At 40.2% G+C, this 25013-nt stretch overlaps 1 long non-coding RNA gene across 1 annotated transcript; it reads left to right on the top strand.

Annotated features, from left to right (window-relative positions):
- Positions 1-2: 2 nt before the first annotated feature.
- On the top strand, positions 3-21512 carry LOC121484566. Its single transcript, XR_005986066.1, has 3 exons — positions 3-1050; positions 2340-2453; positions 20669-21512. It is a non-coding gene; the product is annotated as an uncharacterized LOC121484566 (long non-coding RNA).
- The last annotated feature ends 3501 nt before the right edge of the window (positions 21513-25013 follow it).

The following is a 25013-nucleotide window of genomic DNA, read 5'->3' as shown; positions in this document are numbered from 1 at the left end:
CTCCGGAAGGCGAAGGGGGTGTAGGGCGAGAGCTTAAGCTCCTCCCACTCCGCTCTGCACCCGAAATCGGGAAGACGTGGGGTTCCCGGGAGTGGGGTCGCGTGGGGGTGCGGAGGCGCTGCGGAGTGGTGCTTGGGCCGCGGCAGTTCCTCAAGGGCATGCCCGCTCACCGAGTGGCGCGGGAAGATGCGTGTGACGGGCGAGGGTCGGGGTGCAAGGGCGTGGGGCGGAGGTGCGGGTCCTCCGGGGGCGCGCGCAGGGCGGCGCAGGTCAGGGAGCTGCGGGCTGCCCGCCGCTCGGCACCCCGACGCCACGTCTGGGCCCTCAGCCCCCAACCAGACGACAGGTGGCGTGGCCCTGCAGAAAGGGCCCTTTTCCCCCCAAGGAATGCCCTCGATCGACCTTTGTCTATCACCTGCCGGCCCTCGGGCCCCCGCCAGGGCGCAGGGAGGCCCCGCGCCCGGCCCCCCCCCCTTCTCTCTCTTTTTTTTTTTCTTTGCAAGGACACTCGCGGTTTGCCACCCAGGATTCAAAAACTAGTGCTTTTCACCGACAGCAGCTCGTTTCGTAGCTCTTTTGCATCCTCAAAACCACTCCCGTTAAAGAGGTAGGGCCAGTATTTCAACGTGGTTTGGTGTGAGGAGACGGAGGCACGTCCGCATCGTCCGCATTTTGTAGATTGGCAAAGGCCACACCAGACAGGGATGCTACCCCCAGGCTATCCGGTTCCTGAATCCCATGCTCAGAACCACAGCTTTTTAAAATTTTTTTTTTAAGATTTTATTTATTTATTCATGAGAGATCCAGAGAGAGAGAGAGACAGAGACACAGGCAGAGGGAGAAGCAGGCTCCTGCAGGCTCCATGCAGGGAGCCCAACGCAGGACTGGATCCAGGGTCTCCGGGGTCACGCCCTGGGTCACAGGCTGCACTAAACCGCTGGGCCGCCCCAGAACCACCGCTTTATGCTAAATAACCAGCTACAACCACTCTGCTCTTCATTGCAGGCAATGTGGTTATCATTCAAGTGATGCTGCCTCTTCTTTTTTCAGGTATGTCTAGTATCCTGCCCCTTGTCGCATCACCCAAAAGAAGTATTAAAAACAACAACAACAACCCTTGTTAGGGGTGCCTGGTGGCTCAGTGGGTCAGGTGGTGTTCGGGGAATCCCGGGATCCAGCCCAGCCCCCAGCTCCCCACTGAGCGTGGAGTCTGCTTCTCCCTCTCCATCTGCTGTCCCCATCCCTTGCTCGGGCTCTCGAATAAATACATAAACCCGTGTTAATAATGAAGGATATGTTACCCAGTTTTACATTCTTAAAAATAGCTTCGACTTTCAATTTTTTTTTTTGAAAGATTTTATGTATTTATTCATGAGAGACACACACAGAGAGGCAGAGACCCAGGCAGAGGGAGAGGCAGGCTCCATGCAGGGAGCCCGAGACGCAGGACTGGATCCCAGGACCCCGGGGTCACGACCTGAGTCAAAGGCAGAGAGGCTCAACCGCAGAGCCTCCCAGGTGCCCCTAAAATACTTTCAAATTTATGATTGATATTTTTAAAATTAGTATCAAACATAATACTGGGCTAGACTCTGGCTACATATAAAAATTCAGACTTCAAAAAAGGGCGAATTAAAGAGTAATTATTCACTTTAAAGAAAGATGCTTTTCTCTACAAATGTTTTAGTCTCAGACTCCCTTTGAATGGCAAATTTTCCTTGTGATTTAAAAAATGCGATTTTATTTCCAAAAATTCAGTTTAGGCATAACTGTTCAGGGGTACATTTCAGATGAATTATGCTTGTTGTAAGTGTTAAACGCAGTCTTTGCCCACAAAATAAGTAAGGCAAGCTGAAGTTGAAAATAATTCCTGTGGAAGAGATAACAAACTCCTGGCAATAAAATTCAGCTCTGTTCTAGATGAAAATAAACGTGGAGAGTGAGATACCTTACTATTTCAAAAAGTTCCAAGGCCTGAGCTTCTGGGTTATCCAAGGTGAAAGAAGTCATGAAAAAATGAAGAGAGATAAAGACTGAATGTGATAGATTGTGCACCTGAGGCTGTTTCTTCAAAATCATGGAACCTTAAGACCAACTTTCCATGCAATTTTCTTAATACCAATTCACAGCATGTACTTTAATTTCTCCACAGAAGCCAAATGCATTATTCTCTGGTCATACTCTATTAACCAAGTTTTTGATTATTCATGGGACTTTGGTCCCATTTTACTTTAAATAATCAGCACTTTCCTTTATACTTACAGTTAAAAGGTTGCATTATACCTAATGATAATCAGTTTTTAGAAGGTTAAAATGGTATTTATTCTTTAATCTTCCAGATAAATATATAACTCCTTGGAGTCTTTCTGACTACAGAGATTTCTGAGTTGATTGTGACTTTTGGAGGAGCAGGGAGAGAAAGTATCTGTGACTCCGTCATTCTTCTGCCACTGGTAATAGTCATTTTGCAGATGTCTGTGAATATGTGCACATAAAGAAAGAATATAGCAGGGGTTCTCAACCTTGGTTCTACTGACATTTGAGGGCATGGAAGTCTTTGTTTTGGAGGGAGGGCTATCCTGTGTGGGTAGGATGTTTAGCATCATCCCTGACTTCTGCTCACTATAAGCCAGCAGTACCCCCGTCCAGGTTGTGACAACCCAGTGTGTCTCAGGACAGTGCCAAGTATCTCCTGAGAGCAAAATCACCCATGGGAATATAGGGAAATGGGAAATGCTGAAAACAAACAAAACCAAAACAAATGAACAAGAAACAAGTATTATTGATGGCATGGACTCCCACAAAGTTAGCAAAAGAAGAGGGCCTGGGTATGAGTAGCCCTACGAGTTAAAGTGGTGACTCCTCAATCTGGAAACTTTCAGCCATACACAGGGACTTCTCCATCTCCTTGGAATTGGGGGTGTTTGGGAGATAGCAAGCTGACAAAATATGGTCATGGTTCCTCCTCCACTTTTCTCAGGATCCTGACATTGGTAAAGTACCAGTAGATTTCATTTACTGTCCTCTGCATTCTGCTGACCTTAGAAACAAGTGAAGTTAGGGGATGCCTGGATGACTCAGATGGTTAAGCATCTACCTTAGGTTTAGGTCATGATCCTGGGATTGAGTCCCACGTAGTACTCCCTGCTCAGTGGGGAGTCTGTATCTCCCTCTTCCTCTGCCCCTCCCCCTGCTTCTGCTTTCTCTGTCTCTCTCTCTTAAATGAATAAATAAAAATCTTTAAAGGGGGATCCCTGGGTGGCGCAGCGGTTTGGTGCCTGCCTTTGGCCCAGGGCGCGATCCTGGAGACCCGGGATCGAATCCCACATCAGGCTCCTGGTGCATGGAGCCTGCTTCTCCCTCTGCCTGTGTCTCTGCCTGTTTCTCTCTCTCTGTATGACTATCATAAATAAATAAAAAAATTAAAAAAAAATAAAAGTGCCATTTAAAAAAAATCTTTAAAGGAAAGAAACAAGTAAAATTATATTTAATGTCCTTTTCTTTGGCTGGAAACCTAAACCAGCCTTTGGAAGTACAAGGTCTTAACAAGAATGATGTATGCTTTGGGCTTTGGCATTTCCATGATTAGGTGAGTAGAAATAGATAGGGACAAGGCAGCCATCCTCTTTCTACCATCCTCAACACAATCACCCATTGTTTATGCTAAGACAATTCCGCCAAAAGCAGTTGAAAAGCACTGTCGCATATTTTGGGGGAGAATGACAAAAGGAGGCAAGTAATGAGATTATCAACAACCCAAGAGTTTGACCATCTTACTAGGCTGCAGACTGTGGAGAACAGGGACAGCACATATCACCAGTGAGATTGTAAAATAGTTCATAGCATCTATGGAAGGAAATTTGATAATCCCTAGGAAAATTACATATGCATTTATACTTTGACCCAGAAATCCCAATTCTAGGAACTCTTTCCAAAATACAAAATGTATGCACAAGGTTATTTATTGCAATATTATTTGTAATTGCAAAAGATTAGAAATAAACCAAACAACCACAAGTAGGGAAGTGGTTAAGTAAACTGGAGTAGATCCATATAGTGAAACACACTGTGTAATTCTGAAAAAGAGTGAAGAGCATCTTTATACTGATGTAACATGAGCTCCAGAACATGGGTTAGCTTTAAAACAATAACAGCAACAACAACACCAAAAAAAAAAAAAAAAAAAAAAAGGAAAGAGTCCTTTAGAGGCATGGCAGATTTCAGGTCTGGGACAAGAAATGTACATGATGAGCCTGGGACACCCTGTTGTGCCAGAAATCAGGGAATCTACTATAGTCCAAAGTCTAATGGGTCAGGGTAAAGGAACCAAGGGATCAGCATAGAGGAGGTCCCAGTAGCTGAAAAAGGGACAATCTGAACATCAAAACAGAGTAAGAATTACAAGTGATTGAAATTCACGGATGATGTGTAAATCCTTGAGCTCGTTATGAGACATAACAAGGACAATACTCTGAATATTTCCAATATCATGAAAGAATTGAACATTTATCCTGCCATCCTGTAGGAAGCATATTTAGTGGTGTCTTAGTCTGGCTTACTCCCTTGAAAACTGAGCCTGAGACAAGGGCTTACTTTTAGGTAGTTTATTTTGGATTGTGATCTCAGGAAGCAGCAGTTGATGATTTGGGATTGTGAACCAGAGGAGACCTAATACGGGGATGTCTCTGAGTTAGTCATCACTATGGGCAATGAAGCCCTGCGCCTGCTGGGGCTCTTTGAGTTGCCACATAGAATAAATATACTTCATAATTGTCAGCTTGATGCAAGAGAGGAGCCGTTGTTGACCAGCTCCCAGCTCCTGTTGGTCCAAATTTCCCCTTTGGGGCATTAATCCCCTTACACTTCTAAGCTGCCATGAGAGTGCCAGGCACATATCCCACCCTCATGGAGTCAGAGGACCTCAGGGAGCAGAATGTGACATGTGCGCAGTGCGTATGTGGAGAAGTGCTGTCGGGTTACCCCTATAGGAAGCAGTTTACTTCAGTAATGGCTCTAGCAAGAGGCAGGCTGAGAGGACATGAAACAGGGAACAAGTTAATTCTAATAGACAGTCCAGGTTGATGAGGGAAGGCTCTTCCTAATAATTCCATCTAATAAAAGAGAAAGAAAAGAGAGAAATAAGAAATCACCATATTGTGATTCCTCGTGGAATAATCAACTCAGGCAACAATTATCAAAAGATGAGAGGCTGATGGGAAAGAGCAGAAGAGCAGCGGAGACATCACTTGCAACCACTAACTGATCTCAGCAACACTAGGCATGGGGGGTCCACACAGCTGTGCCTTCGGATGAGGTGCATTGTGAAGTACACAGCACCACCTAGGAAATATTTTTGCCAAAATAGTTGAATCTAAATCTCATAAAGCTGGTAGGTCTAACTTCCGATTTTCTGGAAATATAAGAGGGAATGGAAGTTCTTAAAAGAACTTCACAAGGAAACAGACTAATCCAGCTGACTTGACTGGGTTTCTTCAACAAGACAAGGGGATGAGATCCCCTTGGGGGATCCTTGGAGTCCTTGGAAAAGGACTCCTGTAGATTGAGATTTTGAGAGGCTCACAAACCAAGTGTTATTTGGATCTTGATTCTAACAAACCAACTGTGAAAAGTAAATTAGGAGGCAATTAAGGAAATCTGAATTATAGTTTTGGTATATTAGATATCACAAAGGAATCCTTAATCTTATGTGTGTGTCTATTAGAGATTTTCTGTATTTTTAAGTAAAGCATACTAAAGTATATATAGAAAAAACAATACAATGTCAGGAATTTTCTCTAAGACACTTCTGGAGGGGAAAAAAAAACAGATAAAGCAAGTATGCTAAAATCTACAAAATTGTTGATTCTGGATAATGAGTATATGGCATTCATTACACTATTCTATTTTGTATATGTTTGAATATTTTCATAATAAAATACTTCTAGGGCAGCCCCGGTAGCTCAGCGGTTTAGCGCCGCCTTCAGCCCAGGGCATGATCCTGGAGACCTGGGATTGAGTCCCACGTTGGACTCCATACTTGGAGCCTGCTTCTCCCTCTGCCTATATCTCTGCCCCTCTCTCTCTCTCTCTCTCTCTCTCTCTCTTATAAAAACATAATATCTTTAAGAAAATAAAATACTTTTAAAGAGGCAAGTAAATATCTTCATTCTTTTTTAAAAATGAAAGCAAGTCAAATGACTTCCATGAAGTCATGAAGCTGGAAAGCCGTGGAAGTAAGAAAGCTCAAACTCGCTCCTTCCCATGTCCTATTATCTTCAGAATTGAATGCACTTATTTATTTATTCATTTATTTTCTAACCTCAAGTGCAGGTAATTGCTTCTTGACCCACTTTTATCAATGGTCCATACATGGTGCTTTTTTATTCTATTGTGGTGGTAAACAGCCTCCAGATGGTGCCCAGTGATCCCTACACCTGGTGTTGTCCCGTTCCACATTGTCTTACGGTTGATCTGTGTGATCGATAGCATTTGGAAGAAGTGATGGTGTGTCACTTCTGATACTAGTTTTATAAAAGACGTTGCAGCTTCCATCTTGGGCTCTCTCTTGCTCATGCTCTCTCCCTCCATTCCTCTTTACCTCTTTATCCCCCTCACCGCCACCCCACACACATTACTTGCTCTGAGAGAAGCCATGCCATGAATAGTTCTATGGAGAGGCCCATGTGATGAAGAACTGAGCCTCATGCCAACAACCATGTGCATGAGCTATCTTGGAAGTGGGTCCTCCAGCTCCTTCAGATACTGTAGTCCTGACTCATAGCTTGATTATAACCTCATGGGAGACCCTGAGCCAAAACCACCCAACTAGGATGTGCATAGATTCCTGACCCTCAAAACTTTGTAAAATAACAAATGTTATTGGGATCCCTGGGTGGCGCAGCGGTTTGGCGCCTGCCTTTGGCCCAGGGCGCGATCCTGGAGACTCGGGATCGAATCCCACGTCGGGCTCCCGGTGCATGGAGCCTGCTTCTCCCTCTGCCTGTGTCTCTGCCTCTCTCTCTCACTGTGTGCCTATCATAAATAAATTAAATTAAATTAAAAAAAATAACAAATGTTATTAATTTGCTAAGCTATGGGATAATTGGTTATACTGTAATGAATAACTAACACAATGATCTGACGATCTTTATGTAACACAACACATACAGGGAGCCCATCACCAACACAGGAACTTAGAATTGTCAGTGTGGACTTCTCCATCCTGTTCTCCTTTCTCAATCCAAAGTTATCTTGATCTGGAATCTTGTATTTATCATTCTCTATCTATTATCTCAATTTATCATGGTTTTTATAAAAATAAGTTAATATATTCATATCTTGAAAGTATTTATATATTTTTGTTATTTTTTTTATCTTGAAAAGAGATTCCATGCTAAATGTAATTTCCTGTGACCTCTTTTCTTTGCTCAACATTATTTTATTGATATTCACCCATTCAGTGTATATAGTGGCAGTTTATTTGTTTTGACTGCTATATAATATCCATTGAGTGAATATATCCACACTTCATCCACTCTCCTGTCAATAGACATTTGGATTGCTTCCAGATTTTTTTTCTATTACAGCAATGTTGTCATGAAGAGGTTTTACAAATGCCTCCAGGTTTATATGTCGAGAGTTTTATATATAGCATTGGAATGACTGGGTTGTAGGGTACGTGAATATTCCACTTCAATAGTTAATGTCAAATAGCTTCCTTTTTTTTTTCTTTTCAAATAGCTTCCTAAGGTGGCTTTATCAATTCACATTTCTACTAGCTGTTTATGAGAGATCTTGTTGATCACATGCTCTCAACACTTGATATTGTTAGCCTTGTTAAAATTTCCAACAACAGGTATAAAATAGAATCTCATTACAGTATGGATCTGCATTCCCCTCTTCACTATGAAGATTACTGAATGCCCTTTCCCTCTTACAGATGAGTCCTCAAAGATGATATGGGAAAGTATATATGACTACAATTCTTCATTGTAATTTTTCTTTGGGGTTTAATTTTTTACTTCTTCCCTTTTTAGATCCCCACTCCCTGTGTACACAATAGCCCTTTCTTGCTATCTCCTTTTAATGTTCCAAGTGTTTGACCTTAGAACAACTGCAGTTAGGGAGGGAATAGACCAAGACCTACTCTCCTTTTTTCCTAGTTTCTCTCTCTATAGGGCAGCAATGTGGAATTGACTAGCAAGGGTGCTAGTTAATTTCACACTAGGATTAGCTCAACAGGGGAAGAACTTGGTCTTTTTCTATTACAAAGGCTCTTTCCAGGAGACTATTTTCTTTTAGGAACTTGGAATGACCAAAAAAAAAAAAAAATCAGCTAAGAAGGTTTTTACTTGAATATAGATGGCATTATAAAAGGTTAACAATCTGGGTTCTGCAGCTCTGTCCCGAATAACTGTATGGTCATAGGCTAGTCATTAACCTTTATGAGATTAAAAGTATTAATCTGTTAACAAAAATAGATGGTCTTTTGGGTCCAGTTAAGCATCAAAATCTTTTTATTCCATTAATGAAATTAACTAGTAGAATGATCTGATCCTTATGGTCATTTCATTCTCTTGGTCTCTTTCATTCAACCAACGTGATTGATCTTGGCATTGGCATAGATTGAAACTTGAGGTCCATAGGAAGATTTCAGGGAGGACCCTGTTGTTCTTTAATTGTTTTGTTTGCCACTGCATCTGCATTCTTAGTACAGTGTCTGCTGAAGAATAGACACCACATAAATATTTGCCAGTCAGTTGAATGAATAATGAATGGATGTACTACTTTATTCTTTATTCCCATGTTCACTCTACCATCACACTCAAATTCAGAAGCTATTTGAGTTGTATTTGGTTTGTCATAAGTTCAAGAAGCCCAGGCTAAAGAATATCTCCATGACTACAAGTTGAGCTAGCTCTCCATTGCTATTTAAGCATTTCTTATGATGACGGAAAATCACCACAACCAATCTCTGGGCTTGAGGACCAGGCATCAGTATTTTTTAAATACTCCTTGGGAGATTCTAATGTGCAGCCAGGGTTGAGAATTACTACTCTAGAAAAATTATAGTCTAGTCTTTTCCTATTATTTTGTGTTCTGTCTCTTTTACCCTCCCTCCCTCCCTCTTTTCTTTTCTTTTCTTTTCTTTTCTTTTCTTTTCCTTTCCTCTTCTTTCTTTCTTTCTTTCTTTCTTTCTTTCTTTCTTTCTTTCTTTCTTTCTTTCTTTTTCTTTCTTCTTTCTTTCTTTTCTTCCCTTCTCTTTAGAAGAAATTCATGGGTCAGACTTCATTCCCTAGGGTTAGAGAAATTCTGACAGAATTATATGTATAGATGGGATGCCTGGGTGGCTCAATGGTTAGGCATCTGCCTTCAGTTCAGGGCATGATCCCGGGGTCCTGGGATGGAGTTCCACATCAAGGTCCCTGTGAGGAGCCTGCTTCTCCCTCTGCCTGTGTCTCTGCCTTTCTGTTTCTCATGAATAAATAAATAAAATCTTAAAAAAAAAGAATTGTATGTATAGAAAAACCCTCATTTTGTTGCATATAATGCATAAACAGATAACATCAGGCAAAAGGGAGTCAGGACACACTGCGTTTATTATATGTATAAAGATTGACAACCTCAGACTATAGGTAAAGCATTTTGTCAGTAACTGCTGTCCTATTGTAATAAATATCTTAAACTATCTGAAAATGTTTCCTCTGTCTTAAGATATAGGTTTTTTCCCTAAAATTGGAAAATATTGGGCAGCCCGGGTGGATCAACGGTTTAGCACCTACCTTCAGCCCAGGGCGTGATCTTGGAGACCCGGAATCGAGTCCCACATCGGGCTCCCTGCATGGAGCCTGCTTCTCCCTCTGCCTGTGTCTCTGCCTCTCTCTCTCTCTGTGTGTCTCTCATGAATAAATAAATAAAATATTTATTTTTTTAAGAAAGGAAAATATTTCATTCAGAGATGGATGTACCTAAGGGTGAACAATTAAATCAGCATGGTCAGTTAATTCGGAGAAACCACTTCACAAATTTACTGATAAAATTCAATCAAGTCATTCTTTTCATAAATTCAATGACCAATTCAGTAAAATAAGTGAGTTTAAAGCCCTTTGTAGACTCACAGCAATTCCTTTCTAGAAATAACCATTAAAAGTCCTCCAAATTAAAGTCACCAGATTCTAAGGTTATTTTGATGTAGCCCATAGATAAATCAACTTTTGCCAAATAAAGACAATGGGTCTGAATAGAAAGAGAGATTGAAAAAGAGAGAGCAAGAGAGGCTTCCATTATTAACCTTGGCAATATGGAAGCAGGGACATCAACTTGCTGGGCTGAAAAGAATTTACAAAAGACCATCTGAGAAGATCAGGTAATTAAGAAAAATCATGTAAGGTCATTTCCCAGAAGCTGACACCCAAATAAGAGAGATGTCATTGTCAACTACTATAGTGTCAGAGCGGTTTCTCAAAATTAATCCTGGTTTAAATCAATCAGAAGAGCTTGTGGTGATGTTTTCTGTTCTTTGAAATCATGCCACTAGCATCTGTAATAAATATGTTTGAATATTATAGGGCTGGTAGGACTACATTGGGAGTAATAGGTTTGAAGTGCATGACAAAGTAAAAGGAGTCAAATCCCTGTATTTTTCGAAGAATAAAAGAGTCGCAGTCTCAGAAGTCTAAACAAAGAACAACTCTACAAGACTTTTTCCATGGAGAGTGACAAAACTCCTTGTTTAAGTGATCAGACACAGGAGCCAGACACCCTGAATTCATATCCCAACTTTACTATAAACCAGTAGTACAACATTGGGCAAATTATGTAATTTAGTCTCAGTACTGTTGTTTTCTTATGTGTAACATGGAAAGAACAGTAATACCTATATCAATGGGTAACTTATTTATTTTTAAAGATTTTATTTATTCATGAGCTACACACAGAGAGGCAGAAGGAGAAGCAGGCTCCCTGCGGAGAGCCCGATGTGGGACTGGATCCCGGGATCAGACATTCAACCACTGAGCCACCCAGGCGCCCCCAATAGGTAATTTTTAATAATAGCATGAGTTCATAAACATACTTAGATCAGTGCCTGGCACATAGTAAGCTTACAACACGACCTCCTATCATTCTCCACGATGAAACTGTTGGTCCTCATAACTTCAAATCACTTAAAAAAATACAGATATAAAGTGCTTTTACTCTTTTTATTTCTAGGAGAACAACTGTTTTTAATTCTAGAACAAATTGTACAATTTGCCTACTTAGGGTAAGCATGTATATATATACAAAAGACAATTGAAATGCTATGTTATTTGTGTATATTGTGGCGATGCAGTTTTAAGGACATTCTGAATTATATGGCTTAGAACTTATTTTATTTTAAAAATTGATTCACTGTTGAAGACATCTGTTTTTTTTTTTTTAAGATTTTATTTATTTATTAATGAGAGACACACAGAGAAGCAGGCTTCTTGCAGGAAGCCTTACATGGGTCTCGATCCCAGGACCCAGGGATCACAACCTGAGCCAAAGTCAGACACTCAACCAGTGAGCCACCAAGGTGTCCCTGAAGACACCTTCTGAGTTCGACTTTTCTTAAATTGCAAATTCCCTGAAAACAGAGGTGGTGTCACCTCCTTCTCCTTCCTCAGAGGAGGTAAACCAGCCTTTGCTTCATTACCAAGAGTTTTTTTTTTAAGATTTTTACTTATTTATTTTTGTGAGAGATCACCAGTGGGGAAGGGGTAGAGGGAGAAGCTGACTCCCCACTGAGCCAGGAACCCCATATGGAGCTCCATCCCAGAAACTTGAGATCATGACCTGAGCTGAAGGCAGACACTGAATGGACTGAGCCACTCAGGTGCCCTGAGTTAGACTTTATTATAGTCATCTTTTTTGTGGTGTTTTTAAATGAGTATTTTATTTTCTTTTTGCTTTTTTATTATAGTGTTTAAACTTCACACAAAAGTAGAAAAAAATAAGATAATGAGCTTCTATGTACATATTATCCAGTTTTGGAAATTACCAACATTTTGTACTTCCCTTCCCAATAAAGCCAAAGTATTTTGAAGCAAATCTCAGATATCATATTATTTTGCTTGTAAATATTTCCAAATTTGTTTGTAAGAAATAAAATTTTCCATTTTTTAACAAAATAATTATAATGCAATTGCACCTAACAAAATTTCCAAAATTCTTAATATTCAAATTGTCTCAAAAATGTTTTTATATAGTTGATTTGCTTAAATCAAGATCCAATCAAGGTGAAATGCATTGCTTAAGTTGTAAGTGTTTGATTTTAGATTTTGGAAGATGTTTTAGCTTTATACTTCTTCTAGAAGGAAATGAATGACCACAGCTGCAATTTGAGTGAAATCATCATAACAGAGTAGAGAAATCTAGAGTAAGAAATGGAGCCCTCACAATAGGTTTGGGTTTTACTTTTAATACTGACCTAGGGACCTATTTCATGACATTAGATTCTTTTGCTACTGTAGAAAGAAGAAAGATTATCATTTTCAAGTACGTATTTTATAGGAAGCATGCGGAGTTCAAAAACTGTGGACATTGCAAGGCACTAAAGCTGCACGAACTGGTCAACATTTCTATCTTTGAAGTTCCCTGGGTGTAGAACTCCCTTTTGCTTCTCATCTCACCAGACTCTCTCTTCTCTTCCTAACAAATTTTTCCAAGGAATTTGTTTGTGATAATGTACCTCAGTTCTCACGTTTTATAATCATGCCTCAGTGGTTTTCTTTCTACCCAGCATATTTGAGTTCCTTAAAGCTTAAACTAATACTTTTATTGGGGCGCCTGGGTGGCTCAGTCAGTTAACGGTCTGCCTTTGGCTCAGGTCATGATCTCAGGGTCCTGGGGTGGAGTCCCACATGGGGTTTCTGGCTTAGTCGGGATTCTGCTTCTCCCTCTGCCTCTATCTCTCCCCGCTACTTGTGCACTCTCTCTCTCTCTCTCACTCAAAAAAACAAAATATTTAAAAAATAACGTTTTTATTGGACTTAATTTTTTAAAATGTTGATTTAACATGACTGCCATTAATATGCCCAAGTGTTTTTACAAGGAGATTCTCTATACTTCATAGGCTACTCAGAATTATCAGAATAAATGAGATTTCCCTTTCAAAGGAGGTGGGTAGGAAATAAGTAACAAAGGTAGTATTTAAATAGATAAAATTTTAACATACTTATATGGTGGGGGGATCTAAAAATAAACAAACCCACAGGCATGGATTTCTATAATATAACCTCCTGCAGCTATGAAAACTAATGAGAAAATCATCTTTATTGATTAGGATCTCAAAATAGTCACAGTCTTTGATCTTATATACTTCTTTTCCTCAGGTCCCATTTATTATTGTAAAATTACCACTGCTTCTATATCTCCCTTTGTAATACTTTCTGGAGTCTGGTTTGATAAAACTATACAGAGTGATAGTTAAGATTCTAGGCTCTGGAATTAGGCTGGATTCATATTTGGCTTCATGATTTCCTAGGTGTATGGCTTTGGGTAAGTCACTTAACTTTTCTGTACTTTGATTTATTTGTCTGTAAATGGGTGTAAAATACCTATATACCTACCTTATTCTATTTTATTATAATTCAGAAATGTTCACTCCCATCTCTCCTGGGGTAGAGTATTTTTACCTCCCTATTAATGTTGGTCTTGGTCATGGGGTATGGGGAGAAGTGACAGTGTACCAGTTCTAAACCTGGCATCATGTATTTTCACTTCCCATCTTGTACTCCTCCCATCACCATGAGAAGAACATGCCTCAGCTAGCTGTTCTTTCCAGAATGACAAGAGGCATATGGAGCAAATCTGAACCTAACACATGCCCTGGAGCCAAGTCTCCCCTGTCCATAGCCTGAAGCAGAGCTGTGCAACAGAGTTAAGCCTGGATCACCCAAGCAGACTGATGAGAAAGATAATAAATCCCTGTTGCTAAAGGTTACTAGGTTTTGGGGTGGCCTGTTACAAAGCATTTTTGCAGCAATAGCTAACTAATACATAAGAATAAAATGAGGAGCAAGTGAGATACTTTATGTTAGTCCTTTAGCCTAGTGCTAGCCATATAGTCAGTGCTCTGCTCAATTAATGTTCACTATTATTATAATCATTGTCATGACTATTACTATTATTTTATTTTTTCTGGGTAGAAATATCCAAGTTATAGATTATGATTAATTTATAATGCAGTATTAGACCATGAACAGTGAGCAGGACAGATAGAGGAGAAAGTCCTTTGGGGTATAAGTCAAAAATTATAAGATGTAGCAGGGGAATAGGGGCAGGTGTGAGGTAATGAAAAGTCACAACATACATTTTCATAGGTTTGAATTTTGCTTACTACATAAATTTTAGTTTCCATTACAGTTAATGCCTGAGGTTATACTGTTGCCAACAGTATGCTAAAGAGAAAGTGTGTTTATCAAGAGGACTCTCACTAAAAATATGAACTCTACGTCATCATGTACATAACATCAAGTCAACAAGTATTTATTGGGCACCTGCTATGCATCTTGTGCTGATACATGATAATATGTATAATACATATTATATTTTATTGATCCGAGGACATGCATTTGTTCACATTTTAACATCTCTGAAATCAAAATGCAGCTTACAATTGGTGGCATGTAGTAGTTTAATTGTCCAGGCTTTTGTTATGATCATCAACATCTCAGTGGCTTACAATGACATCTATTTGTCTATTTGTTCACATTATGTAGGGACATGGGTTGGTTTGGGCTTCACTGGCCTTAGCTCTGCACAGCTACATACATTGTTGTAGAATCCAGGTAGAAGGACTAGCCACTATCTGAGACTATTATACTACTATCTTATGGTTGAGGAAGGAGCAAAAGTGGAATCTAATCTCACAAGCACATTTAAAGCTGCCTAGATAAGGCCTTTGTCATGTCTACTCACATTTAATTGGCCAAAGCAGGACATCTGGGTGGCTCAGTGGTTGAGCATCAGCCTTTGGCTCAGGTCATGATCCTGAGGTCCTGGGATCGAGTCCCACATTAGGTTCCTTGCAGGGAGCCTGCTTCTCCCTCTGCCTGTGTCTCTGCCTCTCTCTCAGTGTCTCTCATAAATAAATAAAATATTTTAAAAAATGGCTAAAGCAAGTCACATGGCCAACCTTGACAGCAGAGGAGGAAAGTGTATTCCATCTACCAAAAGTCTGGGAAGGGGCAATGGGGACAGAAATTGGAAGCAATAATACAATGTATGCAGCAGAATTTTTCCTTTTCTCATGATTCATAAAACAATAGTGTGTCTCACAATAGCTGGCATCTTAGAGTTAATGTAATATCATCTATATTAGGATTTAGGAGAATCTGTTCTTTAGGGATAATATTTTTGTGAGCTTCTTTTTATTTTTTCTGGTTGGGTTTTAAAGGCCAAAATCAGAGATCCATTTACTGTTTCTATCTTTGTTTTTCTTCTTTAAATCATAACACTAGATAATGAAGGTAAAGAGACATGTTGACATTCTTTTATTGATCTTGGGTTAACATTACTGTTACCTAACTTACCCTAATTTCAGCGAATAGATGAGGCTAAATTATAAAAAATCAACCCAAGGACTCGGTTCTTGGCATCACTTACTATTAATTCATTAGTTTATCTATCACACAAAATGCAGTTTTAAAAGATTTTATTTACTTATTTGACACAGCGAGGGACAGCAGAAGCAGGGGGAGCAGAGGCAGAGAAAGAAGGAGAAGGAGGCTCCCCACTGAGTAGGGAGCCCAAAGCGGGGCTTGATCCCAGAACCCTGGGAATATGACCCGACTCGAAGATGTTCAATCGAGACACCCAGGTGCCCAGACACACTATATATATATATATATATATATATATATATATATATATATATATTAAAGATTATTTATTTCTCATGAAAGACAGAGAGAGAGAGGCAGAGACATAGGCAGAGAAGGAGAAGCAGGCTCCTCACAGAAGGCCCAATGCAGTTCTGATCCTGGAACTCCAGGATCATGCCCTGAGCCAAAGGCAGATGCTCAACCGCTGAGCACCCAGGCATCCCCAAAAGATATTTATAGAGCATCTCTTATGTACAGGCACTTTCTTTGCACTGGAGATTCAATAGGGAATAAGGTAGATAAGGTTCTTGATCTTAGGGAGATTTTATTCCAGTGGAGAGTTACAGACAATAGACAGAGAGATGAGGAAATTTCAGTGCCCTGCATAACAGAACTCATGATTATGTAATAAGGAGTAAGTGAGAGGAGACTATTTTAGATGAAACAGTGAAACGCAATAGCAAGGAGGCAGCCATGAGTATGCCTGTAGGAAAAGCATTCCACACAAGAAAGAGCAAATATAACAACCTCAGAATAACAGAAAAGAAGATAGAGGGTCAATGTGGCTAGAAGGTGGTGAACAAAGAGTTGAGTTTCAGTTAGGATATAGGTTAGGCTGTTGCAATAAAGAGATAAAAAAATACAATCACTTAAATACAAGATACAGCCTTATGTCTTGCTCACGTAAAAGACAAAACAGACAACTCTGGCTTGATGGTATTAGGGATCTAGGTCTCTTCTCTGTCTTACTGCTCTGCCAAGCCTACCATGTGAGTTCCAGCTTGTAGCTTGAGATGGCTAGTCCAGCCTCTACCCTCTTGCCATTATCCTAATACCCAGTCAGCAGGAATGAGGGGGAAGGGAAACAGAATGCATATCCCTCTGTTTAAAGCCGCAACCTGGAAGTTGCACATGCCGAGTCTGCTCACATCCTGGGCCAGGATTTGCCCCGTGATCATATCTAGCTAAGGGAGGCTAGGAAATGTGGTCACTAGCTTGAATTCATGTAACTGAATAAACTTTGTTGATTCTAGTTTTTTTTTTTTTTAAGATTTATTTATTTATTTATTTGAGAGGGCGAGAGAGCATGAGTAGGAGGGGCAGAGGCATATTAAGTGGGGAGTGTGGAGCCTGACATGGGGCTTGATCTCACAACCTGGAGATCATGACCTGAGCCAAAACCAAGAGTTGCACACTTAACTGACTGTGCCACCGAGGTACCCCCTGGTGACTCTATATATAAAAAAAAAAAAAAATAAGAGAGAGAGAGAGAGACAAATAGTTGTTAAGGGACCATTAATAGTCTTTTCTACAAAGTGAATAGTAGATAAAGTCAGTAATATAGACAGAATCCTGAGTATGTAAGGCCTTGATGGCCATGGCAAAGAATTTGGAGGATATTATTAATGTGTGTTAGATATATATCATTGCTTTCCAGATTTTTTCCCAAAATGTAGAAGTTTCAAACCAACATTTATTATCTCATAGTTTCTGTGAGTTAGGAATTTGGATCCCACACAACTGGGTGGTTCTGGCTCAGAGTCTTTCAGGTAATTGGAGTCAGGACATTGACTAGGGCTACAGTTATCTGAAGGCTTGACTGAGGCTGGAGGACCTGTTCCCAAGATGGTTCATTCACATGTGTATTGGCAGAAAGCCTCAGTTCCTTGCTGGCTGTTGGCAGGGGGCTTCAGTTCCTTTCCATATGGACCTCTCCACAGGATTGCTTGAATGTCATCATGACATAGTAGTTGGCTTCCCCCAAGCAAATGATCCAAGAAAAGAGAGCAAGAATGAAACCACAATGCCTTTTATGTTCTAATCTTGGACATCGTACACCATCACTTTGCCACATTTTATTTCTTAGAAGCAAGTCACTAAGTATAGCACATAATCAAGGGAAGGAGAATCTGGCTTTATTTTTCAAGGGAGAAGCATCAAAGAATTCATGGACATATTTAAAACCATCACAGTATGATAGGAAATCACTGGAACATTTTAAGCAAAAATCTGTTTCACATTTTTAAAGAATTGGTTTGGTTGCTGTGTGGAGAATGGATTACACAGGGACAAGAGTGGAAACAGGGAGCTCAAGTAGGTGGTGATTACTTAGTTTTGGCAACTGATAAATGGGCCTGAGACTAGGAGGGGTGCAGTGGAATTAGACAGAGGCGGTGAGATACAGGATATTTTCAGAAGTTGAGCGGACGGGATGTGATAAGCTATTGTTGGATCTAATGCTATTAGGTGTCACTTCCTTTTCACATCTTCAACCACAGCATTTTCTCAAACTGACCACCTGAATTCTTAAAGTGCTTTAAAAATATGAATTACTAGTCTTCACATGTAGACAATCTACTTCAACGTGTCTAGGATGGGGAGAAGATAAATCAAAACTGGAATCTACCACTCCACTTACTCAATGAGCTAATTAGAAGTGTAATTATTATTTTTGTTGTTGTTTTGCAAAAGAGATAGTTATTATGCAATGGGCGCTATTATCTAAATACTCATTTCTTCACACATACACACACTCTTCCTATTTAGACAGTTACCAATTCCTATGGATTCTGTTTCTAAGGTAACTCTAAGAATTCCTCGCAGCCTCACTACTGCACCAAACCTAAGCAATCATTTACTTCATCTTGAACTACTGCAAGCACCTCTCATGTAATCTCCTACCTCTGGTCTCTGCTTCTGCCTTTCACCTGCTATCTAGATGGTCTTCCTATCCCACACTTACGATCTTATCACCTCCATATTAAAAAAAAAGACTCGGTGGCTTCCTAGGATTCTCAGAAAGAAGTCCACATGCTTCAGGATGGTACTTGAGGCTACTGATAATCTGGCCCCATTTTCCCTTTGGATTGACCTCGTGGCTCCCTTTGCACTCATCCTAGGCACACCAAAATTTTCACTCTTCCTAGGCACTCATCCTAGGCACACCAAAATTTTCACTCTTCCCTTACCTCCACTTGTACTCTCACGTCTTGGCAACTTGTTTCATATTGTTCTTTCTGTCTAGCGTGCTGCTCTTCCTCCCACTGTAACCTGACAACATCCTACACATCATCGTTCGAGGCCCAACTCAGCTGGCTACCATCTTTGTCTCCCTCACCCAGAATTAGTCGTCCTTTTTTCTTAGTTCTCATCTCACTTTTAAAATACCCTTATCAGGGGATCCCTGGGTGGCGCAGCGGTTTGGCGCCTGCCTTTGGCCCAGGGCGCGATCCTGGAGACCCGGGATCGAATCCCACGTCGGGCTCCCGGTGCATGGAGCCTGCTTCTCCCTCTGCCTGTGTCTCTGCCTCTCTCTCTTATCTCTCTGTGACTATCATGAATAAATTTAAAAAAAAAAAATTAAAATACCCTTATCATTTATATTTATGCTCATGGTGCCTAGTGGTGGGCATGCCCTTAGTGGGCTCCGAAGAAAATGTTTACATGAACACTATTTCCTCCTCTTTACTCAACGTATGCAATGGAAAAAACAAAAGGCAAGCTCTCATTGGAAGTTTGGTTAATTAATGTACATGGAACATAAACCCTGGGATCTGTACACATTTGGCACAGTCTAAACCCATTGCACTTTACAACCACACATAGTGGCATTAATAATTCTGAGGCATTGCAAAATCTTCACAATCCAAATATTTTATTAAGAATTCCAGTGGCAAGGTCTGAAATATAAAAGTTTGTGGGTCTTTTTAGAGGCTTAATCACATTTAGTTAGAAATTGAAATGAACAAGAACATTCTATTCCCTAAACATTCTAATTAATTGATGTTTAGCATATGAGTTACCAAATTTGTCTTTTCAGAGTTTGCATTTAGAGATTGCAAATAAATCTATTAGAATGAATTTCTAGGTCAGTCAGGTTTTGATTTGCAATATTTAATGTTTGTACAATTTCACCTATGCCTGACCTTTCAAAATTATTTTAACAGACCTACATTTACTTTCCTAATGGAATGATTTGCTACAAAGTGGCTACCGTGGGTAGTCTGGAAGGACACTGTAACTTTCTTTTGGCTGTCAAAACCCATCTGTTCTTATGTTTGGGGAAATCCATGGAGTGTGATGTTGGGATATAGGACCTTACCTTCCTGTGGAAGCCAGAGAGTTTGAATCTCAGTCTCCCCTGGAATATGCCAATACCTGGCAGTAGACTTTCCCACCCAGGCCTCCCCACAAGATGAAGGAAGAACCTCTGGGACAGCTCCTGGGGGATCATGATGTCCCAGTGGTGATTCCTAGATGGTGTTGTACAGCAGAGGCAAGGATGGTGGCGTCTTAGATAGTCTTCCCATGGCCTGGCCTGCTAAGTCCCTGGGCTCCTGTCAGTTTTCCTAGCCTCTTGGGCTCTACGAGTTCCCGTTCCTCCAATATTCCTTTTTTCCCTTTAGACAGAGTTCATTTTTATTCCTCGAAAGCAAGAATCCTTGCCAGTACCATTGGTGCTGCAAGGCAGTAGAGATAGTTCTAGACTCTGGAGTCAGGCTGCTGGCCCACTCAGTCCCAACAGCCCTCCGTTTCCTCATCTGTAAAACAGGACCCAAACCAAATATTGTGTCAACTGTGCCAGGCCTGCGTACAATAATATCTGTAAAGTATTTTGCACAGTCCCTGGTGAATAAAGAAGCATTCAATAAATAGTAGCTTTTGAATTACTGAATTCTAAGCAATGATCCATGTGTTCAGGCCACAAAACTCTGCTGCTTACCACATAAAAAGAACACCCCAGTGCGCACTCTGTGTTCAGTAATGCACTTCATTCTTTCCCATGCTGGGTTTTTGTTTTGTCTTGCTTTGTTTTCCAGCTTAGGACTTTAGTGCCTTCCCAGACTGCATATCCCGGGACTTTCCTGGGGAGCGCAGCCTACAGTCACTGTACCTGGATCTTCTCTCGTCGATCCCTGCCGGCTCTCTCTCACTTCGAGACTCTCAAAAGGAGATCAGCTGCACTAAAGACCCAGTGTCTTCACATGGAAAGGGCAAAACAGAGTCAAAGCGACAGTCCTCCTTAGCATGTGGCATACCAATTTAGTAGCTTTAATGGACTTATTTAAACAAACAAACAAACAAATGCACAGCCTATATCCCAAGACTTATTATGGAATCCTTCATTTATCTACTTAGCTTTTGATGAATTTTTTTTTCTTCCACTGAAAAGTATAATGTCCTCTCATAGTTAAACTGTGGAATCTTTTCCACTCAACTTACTCCCTCTGGGATGTAATAAAGAGACAACTTATGGCCAAACAGCACATTGGAGACAAATTTCCTGTGAAAGAAAAATGTTTTTTACTACATGTAATGTTTCTCAAAGGAGGTGGGTCAAAACACAGATATCAATCCTCTGTAACCATTTACTGAATACCATGTTTGGTTTGAGAATATTAAAATGTAGTATGTTATTTCTGAAAGGTTGAGTGTTTTGTTATAGCATTAGAGCTGTTTTCCTCTTATAACCGCCATGTATATAAATTAAAATAAAGAAGAAATTAAAATTATTCACCTAGTGGCATCCTCTATTTTCCCAAGAAAAGTTGGTAAAAGGGCTGAGCAGAAAGGAGCAGAGTGTCATGTAGGTGAAAGCATACCTCACTTGACCTGGCATCAGTGGACTGTGGACTTTTATGCTCAATTGGCCACTTCCTAGTGTGACCCTGTACTCACCCTCACTCTTCTAAGACGTGAAATGGGGACAGTTATGCTCTCAAACATGGTTGTGAGAGATAAATGACATATTGTTTGCAAAATACATGGCTCATAGCAGGAATCCATCACACGATAGTTGATGATCTCGCTCAACAGGATTTAAAGGCATTTGATTATTTGTCTAAAGGGAATATATTATTACAAGTCAATATTAGTATCTATATAAATCAAATAAAGAGTTCTGATTTCATCAATGGATACCATCGAGGAAAGGCAATGACAATTCAAGATAACTTAGATATCAAGTTAAGTGTTACATTTACCAGAATTTTGACTGTTGAAAGTGTTCTATGTTTAAGTTGGTCTTATTATGACATTAAGGCCATAACCCCAAAGAAAGTATTTTTGTTTGGGCAATACTATTTAGATGTTAAATAATTACGTAAATAATGCCCCACAGTTACTCCAGGAGACAGAAAACTCCATTTAAAAAAATTGCTTAAAAGTAAATTTGAGTTATAGAATAAGTATCGATGTAAATTATATGTATCAATGTAAAAACCTTAGGTTTTTGCTACTTGTAAATTTCTTTACTCCCATATAACTGAACTCAGTCTCTGTTTCATACAGCTACTGTGCTAGGAGGCAGAAAACCTCCAGATAATCTAAGTTGATTTGGTCTTCTCTTGTGCCCACCCCCTGGACTTTTCTCACTGGGCTGGCATCTCCATGGCAGGTGGGAGTGGGGTGGGTGGCATTTACCTCTCAGACATAGTCACCTCTCCAGCTGGCATCCTCTGGGCTGGAAGTCTTCATCTACTCAAACATTTTGGGGGCAGGACTACTCTGGTCCTGCAGTCCCTCGGAGTCACACCTCCTCCATTCTCAGCCATGCGTGAAACACATACATAATGGTGAGTGGAGAGTATTTACGGCTACCCCAGGACCTCTGCTCAGGCTTATTCATGCCACTCTTCCTATCCGCACTGCACTTGCCTGCTCTATGCTGGGCTGGTTTGTTCTACAAGGTTTGCTGTTGTTTCAGGCTCTACCTTGAAGGGAGAGAGACATGAGTCATCTCTGCTTTCAGCCCTCTGTCTTCATATTCCCCCAAACCTAGAAAGTGGAACCTGATTGTGAACCTACAATAACCTCCTTCCATCATCTAAGCATCTTTGCTCCTTCTTTATACCAACCACACAGAATTGTGATCTGTTTTTTGAATTGGAGAAACTTCCTATAGCTTGTCAATTTTTTTTTCCTGAAGCTACTTTTTATGGCATAAACTTTTAATCTAAATCCTTCAGGTCAGTGGGTCTAGATACTCAAAATCTAGACTTTTTGAAACTCTGAAAAAATGTTCTTTCAAACTATCTTTTTCTGCCTTGAATTTCACGATTACGTTTTAAGTCTCAAAAGTCATGGACAATTAACTCATATTTTTCTGTGAATCTATCTTATAACATCTTTACTCTGAAGCCATGGATGCCCAATGAATGAAGAGAGCATGGGCTAGAAAGGAAGTAGCAAGTATAAACAAAAACGAAACACTTATTACATCAAAATATTACCTCACCACAGATGGAAGCTGCCTTAAACCCTGAGCTAGTTTCTTCTTAGTTTCCAGGCCTAAATTATTTTCTAGTTAATGGCTTGGGAGACTGACTGTACAAATGTGCAGTGGCCAGGACACGTGACAATAGAACTCTGACCCATCACTTTGGAAGCAACAAACAAGAGAAGCCAAATCACCTCTGCCATCATCAGCCCAGAGTGGTTGGGACTTGGTCAATGACTGCCAGCTTTCGGATTCCTTACCATACTTCTCCCTTCCAACTTGGGACCGGCTAGAGAAAGCCAAATATGCTCTCCAAACTAATCACATAGGATGTCCTGCTTCCAGTTGGCCCACCTTCTAGTTAGCATCTAGTTTCTCCATGCCAAAAACTCTCCATCAGAATATCGCTTATATTTCCTTTTATTTTCCACTATAAAGCTCTCCCACTCACATGCCTGCCTTTGAGTCTCTGCCAAATGCAGGTGATGGCAGCTGACTTTCTTGCGCTATATGAACAGGCTTTGTTTGTTTTCTTTTGAGTGATCTTCATTTATTTCCATTGGCTTACTACAGATAAAGTGGTTATATTCAAACATATACGTTGATAGCAGAGTTAAAAAATTTTTTGAGCATAGAGATGCTTGGAGTAAATAAATACTTTGATCTCATTTTAATTCAATGGATAAGAATTAAAAATTATAACTCAAATCAATCTTTTCCTTGAATTGATAGGTATTAGTACACTTGCCTCAATGGGTACAGTTGAAATGTTCTTGAAATTGTACATGAAAATCTCATTTTTTGTAAATTAAAATTATAACATTCTAGCAAATTGCTATTAAAAGGGATGCTGGTGTACATCATATTGAAAAATGTAGAATGCTTTCATTATGTAGGTGATTATTCCTCATGTGTCAGGTTTCCTTAAATTGTCACATATCTCTGTGAGCCTGTGCATATAAACCTAAGGCTTATTGTAAAACAATAATGATTCTCAGAAGAGCAGATAATACATATTTGTCCGGAGAAATTTGTGCAGTCTTGTTTTAGTTCACTTTAATGAGTAAGATGTGGTCCTAACAACACTCCAAAATGTGACTTACTATTCTTATTCCACATATGAGGAAATGAAGGCCAAGGTAAAATGACTCATTTAAGCCCTCACTAAAGAAATGAAACCTCTTATTGTGCAAAGCAACTTGAGTCTGTTTGAAGCTACTGGCTGAGGGACTTTTTATATACCTGTGACTGATAAAAGGCCCTCATTCTTCTGAGAAGGTCATGGTCTTCACCTTGACACCATGGCAAAGAGGACAAGACTGTTCTTGGAACAGCAAGAAGGAAGGAGATCGCCAGTCAGGGGTGTGCCTGGCTGTATTAACCTGGTGTATAATGTCAGAGCTAATGATGGTCAGATGAACCCCGTATCCAAATAGTGGAGCCAGGAAGAAACTCAGGCCTTCCCATGCAAAGGAAGGTTTCTTGACCCTGTGCCTCTGTCCATGTTGCTTTTAGAATAAGATTCGGATCCTTATGATGGTCCACAGGTTCCATATAATCTGGCCCTGCATTTCTCTTTCTCTGCTTTTCCCATTACTCTTTTTGTTCTCTACATTACAGATACCTTTCCATTTCTCAAACATGCTCAGCACATCCATTCTTCAGCTCCTTTAAAGTTCTGACCACAGGGATGCCTGGGTGGTTCTGTGTGTTGAACGACCATCTTTTGGTTTTGGTTCAGGTCATAATCTGGGGGGGTCATGTGATCCGGCCCCAGGGGATCTGTGGCAGGCTCTGCACTCAGCAGGGACTTTGCTTGAGATTCTCTCTCTCCAATTCCTCCTGCCCACATCCCCTCCCACTTGCGCACACACACACACACACACTCTCTCTCTCAAATAAATAAATATATCTTTAAAAAACAATTCTAACCAGAATACTTTTCT

Source organism: Vulpes lagopus, chromosome 1, assembly GCF_018345385.1.
Source record: "Vulpes lagopus strain Blue_001 chromosome 1, ASM1834538v1, whole genome shotgun sequence".
NCBI lineage: Eukaryota > Metazoa > Chordata > Mammalia > Carnivora > Canidae > Vulpes > Vulpes lagopus.
The sequence above is the reverse complement of the archived record's forward strand: the minus strand, read 5'-3'. Positions and strand labels throughout refer to the sequence as shown.